Source organism: Anolis carolinensis, chromosome 4, assembly GCF_035594765.1.
Source record: "Anolis carolinensis isolate JA03-04 chromosome 4, rAnoCar3.1.pri, whole genome shotgun sequence".
NCBI lineage: Eukaryota > Metazoa > Chordata > Lepidosauria > Squamata > Dactyloidae > Anolis > Anolis carolinensis.
The window spans coordinates 233069373-233091675 of record NC_085844.1 but is presented as its reverse complement, the minus strand read 5'-3'; positions in this window follow the sequence as shown (position 1 = coordinate 233091675).

Genomic DNA, 22303 nt, shown 5'->3' with positions numbered 1-22303 from the left:
AGGATTGAAAAAGCTCCTACAATTTGCAGGAACTTTTAACATGCCTTTACAACTCCAACTTAAGTCTCTCAAGGAACCAAACACTTCAAATTCTATCCTAGTCATGAAATTGACCAATTCTCATTCTATCCCTACTTATAATGGAATTAATTTTTCGTGCTAAAGCAAAGTTATTATCATTTACTTCTTTCTTGCTTCTTGGATATAACAGGAATTATATAAGTTTTAAGCAATTACATTGGCCCTTGTCCCATTTTTTCTACACAATTCAAAGTGGTGGCATTGACCTTACTTAATGACTTAGGACCACATCATTTGAAGGAATACCAGTCCACAATAGTTCTCTTTGCCCCAAAATAATAAAAATGCAAATTTGCTCTGGCCACCTTTACAAAGGAAACAAAAGAAAAATAGCAGCAACAATAAAAACATCAATATTCTATTTTCCTTTTCTAAAGTAATTATCTTCTCAGCAACCTCTCTATTCTCTCCCATCATACCTCATCCAGTGGATAGTCACCCATATATTTCTTTATATTCAGCAGGAAACTCTTTCATTTTGTTTCTGTTTTTAAAGTAACTGATTTTGAATTTTCTCTGCTCTCTATATCTTTTAAAAACCACATCTGCTTATCAGTAATACAAAAATGTATGCCGCCCTCTGATAAAGTGTTTTGGGAGGAAGCTGTCCTTTCTTTAGAAATGCTTATGCAAACACCCAAAATGTTGTGACCACAATGAAAAAAGATTTCTTTGGCCCAGGAATGTTTGATAAGGTTAAATCATTTATGCACTTATTCTTTTCTTCTTTAGAAAACACAAAATGTATTTTTCAAAATGTTGGGGTGGGGGGAGGGTGTGAAAAGAATTCCTCTGAGAAACAATTGCAATTTTTTAACAAAAACATTTTTGAATACATTCTTGAAATATGTTTTAGAGCAATAACGGATGAGTGCTTTCAGGAAACAGCAGGATGCAACATGCAAAGAACAGCATTTTTTTTTAAGAAGGCGGTGTATATAAATTATACATCATTGTATAGTGAGTCAAGATAGCCCCCCCCCCCCCCCCCCGCAAAACCCTCCAATATAATTATTGGCTAAGAATGTTCACACTGAGAGAAGAAGACACTCTATTCTGCTTCAGTCCTACTTCATTTGGACAATTGTGTGCATTTTAAAAATATTTTAACTTCCATGGCAAAAGACAAAGACGATAAACTACCTAATTCCTACTCTCATCAACCATTATAATTATCTCCATTTATAGGCACTAGAGTTCAAGAGAAATATTGACAAGCTGGAATAATGTGAGGAGAAAAACAACCAAAATGATCAAAATTTTGCAAACCAAGCCATGTGAGGAATGACTTAGGGAGCTTGGAGAAGAACAGACTAAGGTGTGGCATGTTATCTTTAACTATCTATCGGAATGTCATGTAGAAGATGAAGCAATCTTGTTTTCTACTGATCCAGAGTCTAGAACACAACCAATGGTTTCACATTACTAGAAAAGAGATTCCATCTAAACTCTAGGAAAATTGTTTTACTATAGATACGTACAATATAGATTTGTAGATATTGTTACTTTTTCATCTTCAAAGTTATGGTGGAACTTGTTGGCTTCAATATCAACAGACTGGTGAATCAGCTCTTGGTTTTAGTTGGAAATTTGATTAAACTAATTACAGTGCTCCCTCAAAATTCAAACTAATTCTGAGGATAGATTCAGCACCTTAGATAACACATTTAATTCAAACTTGATTTGGAAAGAAACCATCCTCCAGCCCAGCAGATGCCCCTTTATGCAAATACACTATGCTAAAAATTGGCCAGTGTGATTAAGAAGTTTAATTTATGAAGCTTATCACAATGTTCCTATCCATTCATACGTTAGAAGTTCTTTGCTGGTCATGCATCTTATCCTTTTTTTTCTATGGTAATTTTACAGTCATGGGTAAATTATTTTTGCTTGAAATCCTTTTCTCTTCCATAATCTCTGAAACCCTTCCTATTTCTTTCTTCTTTTCTCCAACATCATCCCACAAATGTATTTAGCACTACTTTGGTACATTTTGAAATTTAAAGCCCTTGTTTGTATATAGGATACTAACCAGGACCTAGAAATCAAATAAAGCAAGCAAATGTACGTATTTAAGTCAGAGTGCTAAAGCACCTGCATTTCAATCAGTTGGTTGTTTCATCTTTTTCATGTTTGGAACCTTGCCATAACAAATATTCTTATTCGATAATTGTATATATTTTTATTCTTACATATTCAGAGGGTTGTTTAAAAATCTCCATTTAAATAGCTCTGTGTGAGTATGGATTACTGGGACAAATTTGCCCAGATGTGCTACTGTGAAGATACAAAAAATCCTTACAGGCATATATTCTTATAACATGTATGAATTCATGCATGTGTCGGGGGAATACCTGGCAAGAATTTTAAGTGCTTTGCCAGAAAACTCATGCTCCAAAATGCTAGGAAATAAATGCTTTGAGGGGCACATTCTTAATAGATGCATTAAATGATGTCTAAAATATAGTTCTTTTCAGTAGAGTCTGTTGACACATTGTGCTTCTAGGCATCATGTTTAAAATAATATAATGTAGAGAAATCAAGAAGTGTATATATATATTTGTGAACCAAGCTTGAAAAAGCTAAAGCTGGCATAACTTTTACAATATGATTTATTTGTAAATGAATCCTGGGCTATTGAAACAGGTCTTATGTGAGATCTTTCTGCCCCAAGACTCACAGGGGCCACATGGACTACTAAAAATGTAAACACACACATTCAAAGAACAGAAGAGGTTGTAAATGCATGAAAGGATACATGAAAAATTAATATTATATGTTTTTTGATGGTTCATTGCCATCTACTCTGGATTTCCCCTAATACTCATGGCCAAGTATGTTTGATTTCCAAGTGTAGGGTCTTGATGTTGGGTCCATAGGTATAGATCTATTTTTGATCAGCATGTTCTTTTGCAGTGACGATATTGATTTCCAGATGGAAGGAGATCTCAGTCAGAGTTGTGCCTCCCTCTTGATACATTTCACCCTTTTGCCCTCCATTTGTGCCTCCTCAAATTCCATAGTACTGTTGGTAACAGCTGACCTCCATTTAGAATGCTCAAGGGCCAGGGTTTCCCAATTCTCGATATCTATGCTACAGTTTTTAAGGTTAGCTTTAAACCCATCTCTTTTGCTGTACACCAACATTCTATTTTCTGTTCTTGAGTTGAGAGTAGAGTAACAGTTTTGGGAGATGGTGATCGGGATTTTGGACACTGTGGCCAGTCCAGCAAAGTTGATGGCAGAGGATCATCACTTCAATACTGGTAGTCTTTGTTTCTTCCAGAATACTGACATTTGTCTGCCTGTCTTCTCAAGATGATTTTGTTCTCTTTAGGTATCTCTAATAGGATGCTGAGAGAAAATGTTTTCCTTGATGTCTTTGTCAGCATCTAATGTTGGTGCATAAGCACTTCTGATGGTTGCCTGCTGGTTTTTGGCAAGATTACTTTGGAGGGTAGAGAGTCGTTCGTTAATGCCCCTATGCCTCTGCTGGGAGCCATTGCACATCCCTCCTTATGCTATCATTGCGTAGTTAAACCCTGTCCTGCAAAGTGTCGTGCTGTGTGTACACACACACACACACACACACACACACACACACACACACGTGTGTGTGTGTGTGTGTGTGGAGAGAGAGAGAGAGAGAGAGAGAGAGAGAGAGGGAGGGAGAGAATTGCGGCTCCCAGAGGCTTTCAGAATACAATTTCATCTGTTTTGGGTCAGAAAAGGGTGGTCCAGGAAATCTAAAGGACCCATAGGCTACAAACAGAGCCCTGAAGAGGCACAGGTTGCCCCAGGGCCACACTCCAAATCCATACTTTGTCTTGTGGTGGTTATTCAGATCATACTATGCTTTCTACAGTCAACGTGATTTTATAAAAAGGTATTCCAAACTGTGTTACCAGGAAAATGTATTATTATTTTCTTTTTTCTCAGAGGACCCAGGAGTTAGAATATAATGTATTGCAGGTGGCATTTTTAATACAGTGTTGGGGGGACCTAAGAACATAATTCATGTATATTAAAATTCTAGCATTTGAATGCATGCACACACGCACACATATATTCAGAGTGTATATTGGAGATGAGAAATATCTTACAATTTACATGATTTAAAATGTTTCCAGTCTAAACTGATTAATTTTCCTTTGAAGGAAACTAATATGAAAACTAGATAAAGCAATTTCTTTATCTCCTTACAAAATATTCCACTTTGTTCATTCACAATCTATACTGTAACTCACTTTTAAAGAGGATCCAATAATGCTGACAGCATTCATTGAAAGGAGCATTCATGTTGCAAGTAAGTAGTGTTATTTAAAAGAACAGGTTTGTACTGTAAATAAACACATATCACAGAGCTCCTAAGAATTCTGGATGTTTCTGCATGTCATTCGAATTTCCACATCATTCCTTTCCCTAAACATACATTACTCGAGATGGGAACTTGAAGAATCAGCAAAAAGAGATGGGAATTTGAACTGAAAGAGCATTAATAACCCAACAATATGTGGCATGTCAAATGTTATAGATTTAATCGTTTTGCTTGTTTCATTTCATCCAGATAAAGGAACACTGAATTTCAATATCTTTCCCCATCCCTGTTTTAATGCACCATGGCTGAAACCCATTTACACCGGGATGCTTCTGGTTTCTGGGCTGTATGGCCATGTTCTAGCAGCATTTTCTCTTGACGTTTTAGGATCATAGAATCATGGAATCATAGAGTTGGAAGAGACCTCACAGGCCATCCACTCCAACCCCCTGCCAAGAAGCAGGAAAATCACATTCAAAACACCCTGTATCTGTGGATGGTGTCTTCAGAGGATCTTCAGATGCAGATGAAGCATCAGGAGAAAATGCTACTAGAACACAGCCATACAGCTCAGAAACCCCTCAATGTCTCAGTGATTCTGGCCATGAAAGCCCTCCACAGTACAGTTCATAATGCTGTTTAACTGCATTAAACTGCATTCCATGGCAATGTAGACTCATACAGCACAGTTCAATGCAGTTAAACGGCATCATGAAACTGCATTATATGGCAAGCTTTTAGCAGTATCAGTCTTAGGAAGATGATGAAAAACCTGTCAATAGCTTGCAAACCCACAATGTTCCCACCATCAAATGTGTTGCATTAGAAACGTTCTGCTTCGATGCTGGCGTGCCAGCAAGTGAAGTGACATAAAGACCAGATTCTTCTTCTCTCCTCACTCCTCCTCACTATTCCCAAGCTGTTCAATTTCTATTTATTTTGTATTATATAGTTATGTTTGCCTTTTTTCAAAGATAAAATTGTGAAATTGAATAGTAGGGGTGTGGGAAGATGAAGTTACAAGAATATGCAGAAGTATGATTATGGGAGAACAAATTGCCATATTGCTGCAATTGCATGATTGAAGAAAGGTGTGATATCGAAGGTGTTCAACCTGGCATATATCTGCTATTAGTGATAGTGAAACTGTAGTGGAATAGCAGGTTCCTGTGATAAAGTCAATAGACTTTATGAAGTCAGGTTGCAGCTCCAAGTTTGATCTAAGAAAAGGGAGGATTCTGCTCTAGCTGATCCTACTATAGCCATATTTAGGGCCGGGCTATGGCGCAGCTGGCTAGTAACCAACTGCAATAAATCACTACTGACTGAGAGGTCATGAGTTTGAAGCCCGGGTCGGGTTAAGCCCCGGACCATTAAATAGCCCGGCTTGCTGTTGACCTATGCAGCCCCAAAAGACAGTTGCAGCTGTCAAGTAGGGAAATTTAGGTACGCTTTATGCGAGAGGCTAATTTAACTAATTTACAACATCATAAAAACTGCCAGCAAAACACGAGGAAAGGAATGAGGAAGTACAGCCACCAGTGGACAGTGAAGCAACAGCTCCCCCCGTGGCTGGAATCATGAAGCTGGAAAAAAATGTTAAATGCCTCTGTGTCTGTCTATATATGTTGTTTGTCTGTTGGCATTGAATGTTTGCCATATATGTGTTCATTGTAATCCGCCCTGAGTCCCCTTCGGGGTGAGAAGGGCAGAATATAAATACTGTAAATAAATATTTACTTGCCTAGGGAGATCCTACTGAGAATAAGATATTATTGAGATTAGCAGTGCAGGGGCAGGCAACTTCTTGAGATCTTATGTCATTCTAAACTCACTGAACTCCTCAAACGCCAGAATTTGATAGTAGTTGAAGTAGTTCTCTATGGTACAGGGAGTCCCAAGAGCCAGTGTGGTACAGTGGTTTGAGGTTGGATTGTGTGTCTAGATACCAGGGTTTTATTTATTTATTTATTTATTTATTTATTTACAGCATTTATATTCCGCCCTTCTCACCCCGAAGGGGACTCAGGGCGGATCACATTACACATATAGGCAAACATTCAATGCCTTTTACAAAGACAAGACAAACATAGGCTCCAAGAGGCCTCAAACTCATGACCTCCTGGTCAGAGTGATTCATTGCAGCTGGTTGCAGCTGGCTTGCTCTCCAGCCTGTGCCACAGCCCAGGCCCTATTTTCTATTCATCCATGAAAACTCAGTGGGTGACCTTGGGTAAGACACACACTGTCAGCCCCAGAAATCCATGTGATACATTTGCCTTACAGTTGCCATAGGTTGAAAACTACTTGAAGGCACACAGCAACAACAGAAACCTGGATGCTCCTTGCACTATGGATTCATGCCAAACTGAAGGGCAAGAAGAAATGGGAAGGACAAAATGGAGAAGTGCAGATTGGAATGGCCGCAGTGGACCTTTTCCGGAAGTCAGGAAAAACCTGTTGCACCATAGAAGCACACTACACATAATAAAATAATACCTTGTACAGAATGTGGATGGTAATATTATTTTACTAGCAAGTACATAACACAATGGTTGTCTGATCTCCCTTGGCTTTAAAGAAGGCAATAAAATAAAATCATTTTCTTCTCATTCTCTGTTCATATTGAGTGGAATTATTGAATCGGAGAAAGATATTAAATAACAATCAGGAGCAATCAATTTGGATCTGTTGTTAACTGCTATTAATTGGACTGCGATTTGCCCTTGGCAGTTTTAATGAACTTTCAGATATTAGATGGAGGTTGTTATTGATTATTTAGGATTGCTAAAACACAGGCACCAAATCTCTTCCTTTAGCATTAACTACAGACAAGGAGGTTAGTGTGTTAAGAACTGGAGCCCAGGATTATATCAATAGCTGTGCCGTCCGCCGGACAATAAAAAACTATAAAACTGAAACGTGCTGTCCTTTATCCGGGCGAACTGCAAATCCCTATAAGCTGTCCTATAGATATTGAACGACTGAGTCTGGATAACTTCAAAAAAGGATGTTTATTCATACAAGGTTGTAAACCTGGCACAGATCTTAAAGTTGCAGAAAATGAAACAAATTTCCATAGGTTTTAGTTGCAGAATTATCCCTGGTTCCAGAAGGCAAAAGTGATTATAAAACCACTATACCCTAATCACGCTGCCTATATTAGAAGGAGAAACTCTTTCCTTCCCTATCTTTACAGCAAAGATTAGTTCTAGAAGCGATGGAATAACTCTGCTCCTCTAACTAGATTTCCTATTCCAGATCAATATAATTCAATACTTATCTAATTTGGATAGGCTTAGATTGGCCTGGTTTTGAGGATGATTTGTCCCAGTTAGCCTTGCACAGCTCCAGCACGTTGGAAGACTATAGCCAGAATGAAGCTCCAAAATGGAGACTAGACCCTGGTAAAAAGGGCGGTCCTAAGATGTTGCACTCTTTGACCAATCACTGCAAAGCAAACTGCAGCCAGCTCTTGCAGATTCCAAGCCACCTTTCCTAGGCCTTTGCAGCCAGAGGCTCAAACAAAATGTAAAGGAGGGAAAACAAACAAACGACCAATAGGTAAGGCAAACCATCGTCCTGGGGGACGGAACACTCCCCGCTAAATTCCCAGGATGTGGGAATTTACCAATCAAAAACATACAAACACCTTTGTATACACAACAATACAAACACTAGAACTTTAAACATCTCCAATAAGCAACACGAGGTCACTAATTGGTCTGTCCAAAATGGACACTTTGCCTCTGTTGCAAGTCTTTAATTGAACTTTCCTGACCTTACCATCCGGGCAAGGAAAGGTCTTTAATACAATGCCCATGGGCCATGCATGGCGGGGCAAGTCTTTGTCCTTTAACAACACAATGTTGTTAACCTCAATGTTGTCCTGTGGGCTTTGCCAGATTCTTCTAGCTTGAAGCTGGCTTAAGTATTCGGCCTTCCACCTCTTCCTGAAGTGGTTGGCTAAGGTCTGCACATGCAAAATTGGTGCCACAGTCCGATCGAATTGACTTAATTGGCCCTCTGAGGGCTATGAACCTTTTTAATGCGTTTAAAAATGATGAAGTGTCCATCCCTTCTATGACTTCTATATGGACAGCTCGTATTACTAAACAAGTAAACAAAACTGCCCACCTCTTGTTATTTACAACACCACCCCTGGTTTTCCTAGTGACAACCTCCCAAGGACCAAACACATCGATTCCCACATGGGAAAAGGGTGGGTCTGTCAAAGTCCTATCCTGAGGTAGTTCTGCCATCAACTGACTTTGACAGTTTCGCCTAAGGCGCCTGCATTTAACACATTTGAAAATACAACTGTTGACCAACCTTTTGGCATTAACTACCCACAGACCTTCATTTCTAAGGGCTGCCTCAGTCAGAGTTCTACCCTGATGATGGATCCTTTCATGGTGATGCCGAACGAGCAGCAATGCAGTGTGACTATTAGGGGGTATGATGATGGGGTTTTTTATGCACGCCTTGAGTTTAGCTTTGGCTAACCTTCCTCCAACTCTCAAAATACCCTCCTTGCCTAGAAATGGGTTTAACTCACGCAAGAAACTCCGACTGGGGGTGTCAAGCCCTTGTTCTAACCTGGCTATTTCTAGACTAAACTCATGCCTCTGAACTGACCTGAATATTACTCCCTTAGCCTTCAACATGTCCTGAACTTGCAAAGGCTGACTATCTTTGCAGACTAAGCGATGTATAAGCCTAGCAACTGCTCTAAGAAGACTGTGCCACTCCGAAAAACGTTCAAAACGGTGTGGTTCCAGGCAAGATCTTTGGCCCATCTTGATTTCTGTGGTTGATTTGCAGGCTTTCACCTCTGCACTTCGTGAGACTTGAGCATTCATAATGTCCGAAAACCTTTGCTCATCTTTCGAGAGCGCTGTGGCTTCGTCTCTCTCAGAGACTTTGAAGATGGAGGAATACTCTGGAGTTATTGCTTGGCAGTAGACCGAGATATGACTTAGGCAACTGCGCACAAGTGTAGGACGTCCACCTTTAAGTACCTGTGCTTGATTGGAGTCCAACGACGATGGTGGGTGCATCTTGTTTATGCACACTGGGCCTATGACTGTCCAGCCTAATGGCAATTGTTGTGCGATAGGTGCACCTGGAGGTCCTTTAACTTGGTCGTTCACACAGAACAAGCTCGGGCAGTCCGAGCCAAGCAAAAGGGCAATGTCCACATCTGGCCGAAAGGCTGGTATAGCATTCTTTAACCGTCGCAAATGTGGATGAGCCTCCACAACTTCTCTAGTTACAATTTGTTTTCTGTTCCGAGGGATGGAGGAACACTCAATCAGGTCTGGCAACTTGAACTGTCTCTTCTGGTCGCAAGAGGAGACAACAAAGCCAGATGCTATGCGACCCTGCAACTTCTTTTTTCCTGCACACGTAGTCATAGTGTAGTCGACCATCTTGGTTTTAAGGTCAAACATGCGGAAGAACTCTGGAGTAGCCAGGGAGGCGTCGCTCTGTGAATCCAGGGCCACATAGAGTCTCTTTCTAAGCCAAGGGCTCTTGGCTGGATATACATCCGCTAGGCAGATAGGATGACAAACTCTGTACTGGTGCGAGTCAGAACACAGCTCTGTACAGGCGACTGCTGAAACTTCCACCTGCATCTCTGGTGCGGCTGGCTTGTCGGTGTCTTCGACTGCTGACTTTTCTTTTGGTGAAGCGTTCTCTTTGGGGTGGGAGATGATATTGGAGTTGTGCATTGCGGTGCAATGCTTGAGGCTGTTGCATTTCTCACACTTGATGTTTTCTTTGCAGTTGGATGCAAAGTGTGGAGTTGCTCCACAGCACCTAAAACATATGCCCAGCTTCTGTACAATCTGTTGTCTTTCTTTATAAGGCTTCTTGCCAAATTCCCGGCAGTTGGCCAAACTGTGAGGCTTTTGGTGAATGGGGCAGAGCACCTCCTTCACCTCTGACTTGGATTCGTTGGCCCTGTGCTGAGTTTCAACAGCCTTAACACTAACCGGTCTTTTGGCCTCTCTAGGTGGTTTCTTGTCCACTTCAGGTGCCTTCTCTGGCTGGGTCCCTTGGTATAAGGTGGGGAGGCCCGTCTGCGGATCATTCCTTTCTCTGGCCGCCCTGGTGATGAACTGGACCAAATGAGAAAATGGAGGGTATGCCTGGGAGTGGGCCTCCTTGTAGTTGAAGACCTCCTGTCCCCAGCGTTCTTGCAAAGTGAAGGGCAGCTTGGTCAAGATCTGCCTCTGGGACAGGTGCTGATCGAGGCACTTCAAACCGGGCAGTTCTGGATTCTCCTTGGCCGACTCTAATTCCGCAAGGAGATCGCTGAGGTCCCACAAGAGTTTGAAGTCTTTGAGTTTTAAAGCTGGGAACCTTTGGAGCTTGTCCATAAGAGATGCTTCAATCTCTGTGCTGGCCCCATACCTCTGCTGCAACCTGGCCCAGGCCTTTTCCAGGGCTTTGTCGGGATCGGCTACGTGGGCTGCGTAGATCTTCTTAACTTGTGAGGATGAGGCTGGGCCCAACCATGCAGCCAGAAGAGTCAGTTCTTCCTCAGGCAATAACTTTAAGTCTCTGATTGCTCTCTGGAAGGTGGCCTTCCAGAGAAGAAATTCCTCAGGCTTGTCCGAAAACTTTTCGACACCCTTGTCCTTAAGATCTCTTCTGGGGCTTCTGATGATGGAGACAAGCTGGGACTCTGGCGTCGAAGGGAACAATTGAGGAGTTTGCTGTTGTGGAGTGGACTCCCACCGTGTACCTTGCGTCAACCTTTGGCCTCTTGGAGGGATGACATCGACCACTGACGAATCGATGGTTCCCTGTGCAGCTGTCTGTAGGGGCCAACTAGCGCTCGGCCTTGAGGCCCTGATTGACTGACCTAGGGTTTTAGCAGGAGGCACAGGTAGCTCGAGCAAGGGTGAGCTCCCCGCTATGACGCTCTGCTCTGCAGGAAACTCAAAAGTGACTTTGGGGCCCTGCTCTGGGTAAGGAGAGAAGTCTCCCTGTTCCTCATTCGAAAACTGGCTGTACATGCTGCCAAGGTGCGCAAACACTTTGGCAGAAGGGTCCTGTATTGGTAACTGGCTTACATTTTCTTCTGTGAGTGGCTCAATTAGGGCCTTGGCCAAAGTCTCAGCCCTTACCCTTTTGGCTGCGGCATCCATCTTTATTCTAAGCATCTCTATACGAGCCTGTTCTATTTGCATTTCACTTTGTCTACGGGCCTGTTCTATTTGCAGTCGTTGCTCTTCTTCTTTAAAGGGAAGGGTGAGATCAGCTGCCTTAGCATCAGCCTCCGCCCCCGCTACCTTGCTCTTTAGCTCCAGACGTGCAGCCTCCTTAATGTGCAAGGCAGCTAGGGAAGAGATGGCACTCCCAGCAGCAGAAGACTTGCTAGAGTGGCTATGTTTAGATGATGCACACTCCCTTAGTTTAGATACCTGGCTAGAGCGGTTGGACTTAAGACTAAGTGATTTTAAAAGATTGGTCTCATGGCTGCATAAGGAAGACTGATTTCCTTTTGGCTCAGACCTTAGATTAACAGGTGGAGAACTAAATTCCAAGGCATCTAGAATTGCCCTCACCTTATTTTCTTTCTCATTAGTGTCAGCTAAGACACTCACTATTTCTAACTCTGAATCCTTGGCGTTAATGCGCTCGAGGACCTGGACTATCTTAGACACCAAACCCCTCCAGAGACCGAAGGTCTCTTCAAGGTCTGTCTGTAATATGGATGGCACCCTTGTAATACCCAAGCTCTCAATTCTGTCCATCAATGTTACAATTCGCTCCCATGCCGAACCTAACCTCACATGGAGGAGCTCCTTTTCATCTATTAGATGGGCTAGCATCTTGGCTGAAGGGTGCTTTATCCTTTGGGGCCTTTCATTCCTACTTTCAGCCTCAGAAGGAGGTATACCATCTGTATCGTCTTGAAATTGCATAGACATTATGTATTCTTAATAGCAAGTAAATTTACAACAAAAGCAAATACAACATACCAGCAAGTAAATTTACAATAAAAGCAAATGCAATATATAATACAATGCACAACACTTAACCATAGCAATATATATCACTAAGTAACTATACTTTACAAAGATTGTGACCTTTGGCGCCAGATTTTGGTGGGCAAGTTGCAAAATGCCAACTGACAGCAACTTGCCACTTGATACCTCCCTTGCCCGAGTGACGTAAACTGCCAAAATGGCGACTTCGCCAAATTTTCAAGCACCTCGTGCTCTGCGGCTCGAGGCCTGCCGCCGAAGGAGCACCGAGGCTGGCTTTGGAAAGGAGGAGAGAAGAGACGCCTCCTCCCTGCTGTGAAGGGAGGTCACCACCGCAGGACGATGAAACAGGTCACCACCGCAGGACGATGAAGCAGGTCACCACCGCAGGACGATGAGGCAGGTCACCACCGCAGGACGATGAGGCAGGTCACCACCGCAGGACGATGAGGCAGGTCACCGCCGCAGGACGATGAGGCAGGTCACCACCGCAGGACGATGAGGCAGGTCACCACCGCCAGGCGATGAGGCAGGTCACCACCGCAGGACGATGAGGCAGGTCACCACCGCCGGACCATGAGGCAGGTCACCACCGCAGGACGATGAGGCAGGTCGAAGCCGGCCGAGTGCTCCGGCCGAACTCGCAGCAGCGTTGCCAGGCCTGTCCAGGTTCTAGCCTGGTTCTGGTGGGCTTCACGCCTCAGAGCCAGCCAAAGAACTGTCGCTGGTGCTCCGCGGCTCGAGGTCTACCGCCGAGGGAGCCCTGGACGTTGCTGGGAACTGCACAGCCTGTGCAAACCCAGAAAGCCACTGGGCCACGTGCGCACACGCGAGCCAAATAGCAAGGAAATAGAGCCCCACTATTTGACTCCTTCAGGTCTGAGAGCGGGCTCCACTGCCTCAGACGCTGGTAGAGTCTTTAGGTATGCAGACTGAGCTCAGGCGGAAAAGCCGCAGCCTATACTAAAACTTCCTAAACTATAAAAAACTATAAAGCCGTGCAAGCTAGCTCAAGCGGAAAAACCGCTGATCTACCTCAAAACTGTGCCGTCCGCCGGACAATAAAAAACTATAAAACTGAAACGTGCTGTCCTTTATCCGGGCGAACTGCAAATCCCTATAAGCTGTCCTATAGATATTGAACGACTGAGTCTGGATAACTTCAAAAAAGGATGTTTATTCATACAAGGTTGTAAACCTGGCACAGATCTTAAAGTTGCAGAAAATGAAACAAATTTCCATAGGTTTTAGTTGCAGAATTATCCCTGGTTCCAGAAGGCAAAAGTGATTATAAAACCACTATACCCTAATCACGCTGCCTATATTAGAAGGAGAAACTCTTTCCTTCCCTATCTTTACAGCAAAGATTAGTTCTAGAAGCGATGGAATAACTCTGCTCCTCTAACTAGATTTCCTATTCCAGATCAATATAATTCAATACTTATCTAATTTGGATAGGCTTAGATTGGCCTGGTTTTGAGGATGATTTGTCCCAGTTAGCCTTGCACAGCTCCAGCACGTTGGAAGACTATAGCCAGAATGAAGCTCCAAAATGGAGACTAGACCCTGGTAAAAAGGGCGGTCCTAAGATGTTGCACTCTTTGACCAATCACTGCAAAGCAAACTGCAGCCAGCTCTTGCAGATTCCAAGCCACCTTTCCTAGGCCTTTGCAGCCAGAGGCTCAAACAAAATGTAAAGGAGGGAAAACAAACAAACGACCAATAGGTAAGGCAAACCATCGTCCTGGGGGACGGAACAATAGCTATAACTTTTGCAAACACAAGCACACATACAGAGAAGAGAGGGGAGTGGGAGGGAGACTAATCAAATGGGAATCATTTTGACATCAATTCTGCAGTGGAAATGAAAAAAGACAAGGGGAATGGCCATATGACTTCTTCTAACTTGCTAACAAAGGTAGACATCACATTTATCAAGGTTTCTGCTCAGACGGAAAGTGGCATTAATTAATTTTAAAAAACAAGCAACCACCCAAGTGGGCTTTCTTTAGAAAGAAAGCTGACAGATTTGGATGGTAATAAATAAAGCTTCAGGGTTATGCATTTCCTACGTAGGTGTATACAAGTTGTGATTAATGTTACAGTACTGCCTTCCTGTGTCATATTTATATTTTTGCAATTTATAGTGACTCGATGACTTTGGTTTGAATTGTGAAGGACGGGAAAATGACAAGCCCTTTCAGAATCAGAGAAACAGCAATAAAAAGTAAATATGGGAAGGAACGCTGAAAGACAGCCTAGCAGACAGAGATAAAACACAAATACCTGCAGAATCTGTGATGGTCCATATCACTCTCCTGTTTGGAAATATTAATAGTTCTCCTAGAAAGGTATAATTAACCTGTTACAATACCAGGATATCTTTTTTGACAAAAGTGTTTACAAGGCAGTTATGATAAAAGATGGCTATCACCAGAACATCAGGAGAAAACTTTAGTAGTACAGAAACTTGGAAAGTTGCCTTTTAAAAAGACATGAAGAAGCTACCCAAACTGAGCAATGGCAGGATGATGCATTATGGCCCAGAACCAAAGTACTTGATCACTTCCTTTATTATTTTTTGGTGAAATTGATATCCCACTTGCCTCCCAGCATAGGGAGCTTACAACAAATTAAAACAAAGTACAGTACAGTTTTTTAAAAAGTCATTGTTAGCACAAAAGTTAAAAAAGGGATTCAAAGAAAAGTCTAGAGTTGGCCCACCACCTTTGTCAATTTTACTTAATTTTATTATTAATTGATTTGATTAAAAAATGTTTTGTCTGGGAATCTTTAGGTCATCAAATTTTCCTGTGATGGTGGTGGGGCCAAGAAAGTCCTCCTTCACAGGGCTTAAAACTTGGTTGGACTCTTTCAAACAGTCTGGACCTAATCCATGTAGAACTTTATAGGTCATAACCAGCACCTTGGACCAGACACCAGTTGGACCAGTAAATGTTTTTTTTCAGCAAGGGGGGTTATATGTTCACTGTAACCAGCCACAGTTCTACCTACTCCATTATGGATGCCTTCAGTGCATCATTACATTCATGCTTTTGAAAAGTAACTTTTGAGGCTTGCAAATATAATTTCCATGCTTAGATTTTAGTGGTTGAAGGAGAAGAATCACTGATGATGGGTGCTTGTGATGCGAAAAATGCATTACACATCTTTCAGTAGTTGGATAAAAAATACATTATGCTTGGTGTCAGCAATGTATTCTGCTCCAAATCCATAGCAGCATGCAGTAAGGAATTCTTACAAGGCATGCAATCATATGATTTAACTCTAATGCATCAGAAGGTATTTTATTTTCCCAAAGCCACCTTCCATCACAGAAGCCACAGAGAACTAGACTTAGGGCCTCTTCACATGGGGCAAAATAGCCCCAGTTTGCCACTTTTATTCGTGAATGTTGCTTGCCCTAGAAAACCCTATGGAGGTAGTGGAAGTATGAACAAAACTAATAGCTCAGTGGTATTAATATACAAGTCTATATAACTCTCCATAGAATGCAGGAACCTACCTAGACCACAAGCGAATTGACTTTTCCTTCATGGATTCCTTTTGCATGTCAACTGACAACTTTATAGATTTGGAAGGTGCAAACTTTATGGTCAAAATCACAGCTTACCTCTTTCAGTATCCTATTACATTCTATCCCACTCCCAAAACAATTGAATTATTTTGAAATGCTATGGCTTAAATATTACTTCATAAGTCATATCATATGGATTCATAATATCACAGTTATGAGTTGCCTCACAGACTATTTAGTTCAACCTCCTGCATCCGCAGCAGACAGCTGTCTTGCCTCTTTTTTGAAGATGTGTAGAAAAAGAGTTCCTAGAAATGTCTACTTTTCGCCTTCTTTTTTTTCCTTCCTGTAAAATTTGTGGGTTTGCCTAAAGGCACATATGCACACTCTCCCAAGAAATTCAAGTTTGGCTTTGGGTTTTTTTTATCCTGGTTCACAAGGTAAAAACATTGGTGGAATCCTTTTGTGATACACAATTCAGTGAGTTTTTCTAGGCAGCCCACATAATCATCACCCTCTATAGCAGTGATACTTCTTTAGAACTTTCCTATGGAATACAACTGGTGACTTTCCCCAGATCTATTTATACAGTAAGTGAGATGTTTGAGGAGCCGTGTCACAAGGTCTTGATGGTTAACCATTCTCATAAACCTTTCTACCTTGAATTCTGTGAACCTTGCCCCTCCATCTCTCACATGCTGCAATTGTACTGAGGAAGTCTCCCATTGGAGGCTTCTTATATTAAATGGTGTATGTGTGTGTTTCATTCACTATCGTCATCATTATCACAATTCCTTTTTAGAAGACACATAACTGTTCACTTTGGAGGGTGGTTTATATTCCCAGCACAGGAATATGGACTTCAGGGGAAGTGCTTTTATGTACACTAGATGTCAATTTAGTCCTTAACTTTGGGGCAGCGGAAAATCAGTCAAGAGGCACAATAGATCAAAACAGTATCCATTTCCTTTTTTCTCAAAGTTTCATTGACTTTCATCCAAAAGTGTGGTGAAGGCCAGCAAAAAAATAACAATGAGAGATACATATAGGTGCATAATATGGCTCTCAGTGAAATCTCTGTATCCAAAACCGGTCTGAAGAATAGTAAGAGATTCTCTCAGCCATGAGCAAAAGAATAAAGAAACCATAGAAAAATTCTACCCTTTCAAAGACAATGTTGGAAGTGAAGAAAAGGAAGTCATGTCCTTGCTGCTAACTGCCAGAATCATCCACAGAGCCCCAGAATCAAAAATGAGAGTCGTCCTCAGCGTCACATAATAGGAACTTGAAATTGGGGACAAGTGCATTTTTACAGAATTCTTGCTGACAACTTCAGTTTGACACAATGGACAAGACTGAACTGTCCACTTTCCTTCCTTCTGTTGACAGAAGCAGGCTTTGCCATCTCTTTGCTAAATATTTTGGATGACATCCTGCTTCAGAGGCTAGGATGCAGATCTGATTATGACAACGTTACATTTCTAAAACAGTAGGCAATCATGGTAGTGAATTGTACAAATGTAGAAGAGTGTACCACATAAGACATTCCATTGTGCAGCAGAGATTTCCATTGTGTTGTTCATTAGGACATGTTGCACAATGGATAACTGCTTTTACTGTGCAGTGATCTCAATTGCATAGTTTTGTTTCCATCTCACTCCTGAAAGTGCAGGAAAAGAGACTCCACTTGAACATTCGAAAGAACTTCCTGATAGCAAGAGCTGCTCAACAGTGGAATGTGCTACCTGGGAGTTTGGTGTAGTTTCCTTTTCATAGAATCATAGAATAGTAGAGTTGGAAGAGACCTCATGGGCCATCCAGTCCAACCCCCCGCTAAGAAGCAGGAAATCGCATTCAAAGCACCCCTGACATATGGCCATCCAGCCTCTGCTTAAAAGCCTCCAAAGAAGGAGCCTCCACCACAGTCTGGGCGAGAGAGTTCCACTACCAAACAGCTCTCACAGTGAGGAAGTTCTTCCTGATGTTCAGGTGGAATCTCCTTTCCTGTAGTTTGAAGCCATTGTTCTGCGTCTGAGTCTCCAGGGCAGCAGAAAACAAGCTTGCTCCCTCCTCCCTATGACTTCCCCTCACATATTTGCACATGGCTATCATGTCTCCTCTCAGCCTTCTCTTTTGCAGGCTAAACATGCCCAGCTCTTTAAGCCGCTCCTCATAGGACTTGTTCTCCAGACCCTTTTCTGGAGGGTTTTAAACAAACGGTAGATGGCTATCTGTCAAGGGTGCTTTGATTGTGTTCCTTCATAGCATAAGGTTAGACTAGATCTCTGTGATCTCTTTCAACTCTATGATTCTATGCGAACATCCCAAATCAGTAAGTGGATTAAATGTAATCGTTTTCAACTATCACCCTCTTTAATCACTGCAAATAGTTACAAAACCCAAGCAATTGCAAATGAAAGGGTCTTCTAGCTGTAATTTTTGGCCAGTTTTCAACTGAAAGTGATATGGCATTTGTAACCAGGAAGGGGGGGGGGTGATAAATGCCCTTCCATGTCAATCTTACATTACGAAAAGAGTCAAGCCAAGCAAAAGGAACTAATAAAATTCAATTTTTCAGCTTCCTACCTGTCTGATTTTGTGTAAACCATGATTACATATACAGGAGAGTCTCACTTATCCAACATAAACAGGCCGGCAGAACGTTGGATAAGCGAATATGTTGGATAATAAGGAGGGATTAAGGAAAAGCCTATTAAACATCAAATTAGTTTATGATTTTACAAATTAAGCACCAAAACATCATGTTGTACAACACGTTTGACAGAAAAAGTAGTTCAATACGCAGTAATGCTATGTAGCAATTACTGTATTTATGAATTTAGTACAAAAATATCATGATGTATTGAAAATATTGACTACAAAAATGCGTTGGATAATCCAGAACATTGGATAAGCGAGTGTTGGATAAATGAGACTCTACTGTATTTCCCCATCGCTTTGTCTAAAAGCAAACTGAAATCAGAACAGTTTATTCTACAGGATACTATAATTATGGCAATTATTATTGAAGCCACTTCATAGTGGCACATGAAGTGTAATTAATTATTTTTGCTTTGGGGGAGTTACAATAACAAAACCTCCATTGCCTAAGCAACATACCATGGGAACCCTATGCCTTGATCAAAAAACCCATCAATAGGTTTTATACAAACCCCAAGAGTTTACCTCATTATAAGCATTTAATTAGTACGATGACTTTCCCAAGAAATCCAAAACAAAGTGTTCAATGACCCTTTACTATGCCATAAGCCTATGTAAGCATAAAACACAAAACAAGAAATCAGTAAGTACAGACAAATGTGAGACAACAGGAAGTGAGAGAAATCTACCTCTCAGAAGGGAAATTCACTCCTGAAAGAGTTATCATGGGAAAAAGGTGTCTCAACAGATTCTTTATCACCAATTCTTGTTTCCATAACAAGCCACATTTAAAAAAAAAATTCCAGTTATCACAGGGACAGAAAGCAGTTGGACAGGGGCACAGACAGCAAAACAAACACCACAGGGGTGTTGTTAACCCTTTCCTATGCTATCCAAATCTCTAGGTTCTTCACTGTCACTTTATGATCAGCTTCTGTCATATGGTGACTGTAGAATTGTGCTGGAGCGCATAGAGATGCCTAAGATGCACCATTAAGTTAAAAAAGTATTTCATTGTGGTTTTTCCATTTTCCCTTGCCCCTTTCACCCTCAAGAGTAGAGGGTTTACTGTATAAGGAAAGGGTGAAGTTGCTTACATGAAATGACTGCGTCCATAGGCTTTAACAGTGTGTCAATGATTCATTAACATACTGGATAAAGTGAAATTATCAGAAATGCTGACAATACATTCTGAAATGTAGATATTCAGGAGTAATCAAAGGTTTCCCCTCAAAAATCACAGGAACATCCTCAATAATTTACTGGGATCTTGGTATACTACTTTCTTTGGCAGAACTGTTATCAAAACACCAGGACCCCAAATTGAACTTCAAAATCCGTGGTCCCATAAACACCAGCAATGAAACCCACAGTGGTTTTTCCCCCAGTTTCAGTGACTTCTCAGTAAACTCATCAAAGGTTGTACAAGCACTACATATGCAACCCACACCTCAGTGTTCAGCATTCAGTCTAGGAATATACTTAATCCTTTGACAATGCCCTGAGAAACATGTAATGGGTTTGGGAAATGCCCCAGAGTTCTTTTCAGATTTTATCTTAATATTTTTCCTAGGAATGTTTCCTCATCCCTGTTGCCAAATTGACACCCCCCCCCCCCGGCCCCTGGGATCCCATTCAAAGTGTGCCAATAATCTCAGCACCCATTGCATGATTGGTCAGATACCACCTCCTGTTCCGATCAGGCAGGAACAGGGCCGGGCCAATAAATCCCATTACTTCCAAAATAGCCACATTCCTTTGCTTCCACGCCTTTCCTGTGCAGTCCAAGTACAGCTGCTAGACTTCAAACTTAGCAAATGGCAGTTTATAAAATTTCCTACCACGACTGGAGCCAATCAGCAGCGATGTCACTCATCAGGCCCTGTCTGAAGGAGCAATTCAACTTAAACATGGACAGCCAATGTTAATTTTGTTTTAGAAAAAAAAAACCCACCTTGAATTACATTAACCTTTTCTATAGAAGGATAGTGATCATTCAATCTAACTGGCTTGAATTCTATTGCTAATCCTAGACAGAACTGAGATTTTCAATTTAAAAAATATCGAAATGTATATCAGCCACTCAAATTTATGCTTTTAAACATAATCTATCATAGCCATGATTATTCTATGACTTAAGTGAGTTTTACAATTGGGAACTGCACTTGCTCAAGATCCATTTATTTATTATTTACCAAATAGTCTTTATTTATTTCTTCCTTAACCTATAAGAGCTGGAAATGATATTATAAAGCATGGCATGTTCATAACTGAGGAGAAATTAAACTAAGCATAACGTGACTATCTGCATTTAGTTTAGGGGTACATAAGAGCATAAGGTTTATGGACTATAATAATCTAGCAACAGCACTAGTGTTGCTATAGGACAATGAAGAAAATATTGCACTAGATAGTTTAATGGGAAAACACTGTTCCTAGCCAGTATCTGTAGAATTACAGAAGCGCAATTCAAATTAGAGGAAAGAACAGGCCTCAAACAACACAAGTGAAGCCATATCTTTATATTCAGTGGAGTTTATTGCCAGGTAACTTTGCATTGGATTGCTGAAAACATTTTAAGCTGTCAGGGAACAAATCATATGTAATCCATTTAGGCTAGTTATCCATATATCTATTCAATGGCCAAACCATTTTATTCTTTCCCATTTAATTCTGCCATATCCATCCAGCTGTGATTGTTTGGCAGATTATACAGATTAGATGAGAAGCAGAGGTCAGCTAGAAATGAAACGCTGTGTCTTTTATTCTTTGGCCTTTGGGTCTTGCTGAGACTGTTGCTGTAGTTGCTATTATCTGCTCTATGACACTTATGAAACTATCTCTGTCAAAATGAAAAATGTATGAGAAATTACTTTCCCCCCATAAAATAGCTATCTTTCAGTCAAAGGTCTCATGTCTTTTTTGTTTTTGTTTTGTTTGGTTTTTTTTTTTTTTGCTTTGGTTGACAAGATTCTGCTATACAGTACTTCCATTGCACATTGCTCTGTAACCCTTTTGATGAAGCAACTGTCAGGGTGAGGAGATATCCAGATGGAGACATGGACAGTGCGAAGAAGCAGGAAGCTTTGGCTGAGATTGTATTTTGAAGTAGGCAGAATGTAATATTTCACCACTGTTTTTATGTGCAACCAGACAACAAGATGACATTCCCCAATGGCCAATAAATGGTCATTTGTATTGAGACAGAGCAGTACAGTTGGCAGTCATTTCATAACCAGAAAAAATTATCTTTGTCCAACATTGGATATTTTAGTTTCATTATAACAGTAATAGTAAAAGTCATCAACAGTCTTATTACACGGGGTAAAAGAAATGTCCTAGGATACTTCTGCCTCAGTTCACCCATAGAGCCCCATGTTACCCATTATGTGTCTTAGGGCAACTTCCGGTGGGGCTCCATGGATGAACTGGGGCAGCAGTGTGGTGGGACACTGCTGCTGCCATCACAGAAGCCACCCCCGTGTTTCGGCGGATTGGCAACACTTTAGCACATGCCATGGGAAAGTGTCAACTGGAGGCTAGGGTGCTGGGATTGCCCCACAGAGGCTGGCGAATCATTATGCTGGATCTCATCAGTGTGATGGGGTCCCAAGACTGCGGTAGAATTAAAGCAGTTTGTCAGCACCTTAACTGTCATGGCTCAATGTTATGGAATGGCTCAATGTTATGGAATTTGTAGTT